This window comes from Bos javanicus, chromosome 10 (assembly GCF_032452875.1).
Source record: "Bos javanicus breed banteng chromosome 10, ARS-OSU_banteng_1.0, whole genome shotgun sequence".
NCBI classification, from domain to species: Eukaryota; Metazoa; Chordata; class Mammalia; order Artiodactyla; family Bovidae; genus Bos; species Bos javanicus.
Window position 1 is genome coordinate 47,510,480 of NC_083877.1, and position 1,516 is coordinate 47,511,995.

Here is a 1,516-nt window from a genome sequence, read left to right on the forward strand (position 1 = left end):
TTAAATTGTTAAAAATGTATCTCTTTAGAGAAGGAACTCTAGCTCTCCCAAGTATTTCCTATCTCCTCACTAGCTCAGCTTCCTGAGAGAAACCCCACTTTCCTTCCAACACAGTCTCTGTTGGTTTGGGTTTTTTTTTTTTTAATGTTTACTTATTTGGCTGCATTGGGTCTTATTTATAGGATGCAGAATTTTTAGTTGCAAATGTAGGATCTAGTTCCCTGACCAGGGATCAAACCTGGGCCCCCTGCATTGGGAACGCAGAGTCTTAGCCACTGGACCACCAGGGAAGTCCATATAGTCCCTGCTTTTTGCTGAGCTAGTTGGAGAAGATTTCTGTTCTTTTTGCCTAAAGGAAAAGGCGTCTGAACAAAGAGGATGGTGCACAGTTGCTTCCTGAGCCTGGGGCAGCAAAAAGATGCCTGTGGGTAGGAGGGGGAAATTGACTTCACTGAAGCAGCACTAGAAAACCCTTTGAAATAGCTGAGGTGTGGACAGAGGTAGAATTTGTTAATGCCAAGTTTGATCATCATTCCTTTGTTCCATGACTAGAAAATGTGGGTTGACCCTTTAACCACAGGGTTCCATAACTATCATTGGAAATGCTTTTCATCTTGTTTTCCTGTTTACCACACCTCAGCTCAGCAGAGAGAAAACAGCCTATCAGTGACATTCATATTAACGTAGGTCAAAGAGACATGTGAGTAATGTTTGGCTCTAGGAAAGAATGTACAATAATGATGAGAGGGATGTGAGTAAATTATTCTGACAGTGACTCAGTCATTCCGCTGCCCCACATGAATCATTTGTAGAGGCCAAACAAGTATTAATACAGAAATGTGTCCCAAACACAGGGACAGATTTGACATTCTGTAATAGCTCTCTTTGTCATTGATGGTCCAAAACAGATGAGTTTTGGAACACGTAATTTTATTGCTGAAATCAATCAAGGCTGGCCTCGAGCCAGGGCTTAGAATAGCTGTTGCAACTGTCTGGCAGATGGAGAGATTGTTGCCTCAGGCCTCTTGGGCTTGCCCTTCTGTTGGCCCAGACTCAAACCTGGTCCCCAACCCTCTATCTTCCATCCCAGCCCATGGATGCTGAATCCCTTCCCCACATCACTGAGGGTCACAGCTCAGACTCAGCGTCACCACATGTTGGTGTGATGTAGCTTGGCCTCTCTTTCTCAGAAAGTAAACCAAACCAAACAAACCATTATTTTTCCATGGTCCACAGCACAGTCTGAGTCATAAAGGCCACCAGTCATTTTGAGAATTTTCTCCCTCATTTGGGACAGGATTTCAGGCTTGGCTACATGCTGACATCTGTCACTGCCCTTATTGTGGGGCACTAGGAACCTCCTGGAACTCTGGTGTCTTGTTAAGAGCACTGACCAAGGAGGCTGAAGTTAAAGGTTCTCATTGTAGTGGTGCCATGAATGGGCTGTGTGAGCCAGGCAGGACTCCACATTTCTCTGGGCCTTATTCCTCCAACTATATTGGCTCAATTTAGGCAG

General features: G+C 44.7%; 1 non-coding gene across 1 annotated transcript; it reads right to left on the bottom strand.

The window, feature by feature from the left end:
- Positions 1–217: 217 nt before the first annotated feature.
- Positions 218–290, bottom strand: TRNAG-CCC (transfer RNA glycine (anticodon CCC)). Its single transcript has one exon. It is a non-coding gene; the product is annotated as a tRNA-Gly (tRNA).
- Between the last annotated feature and the right edge of the window lie 1,226 nt (positions 291–1,516).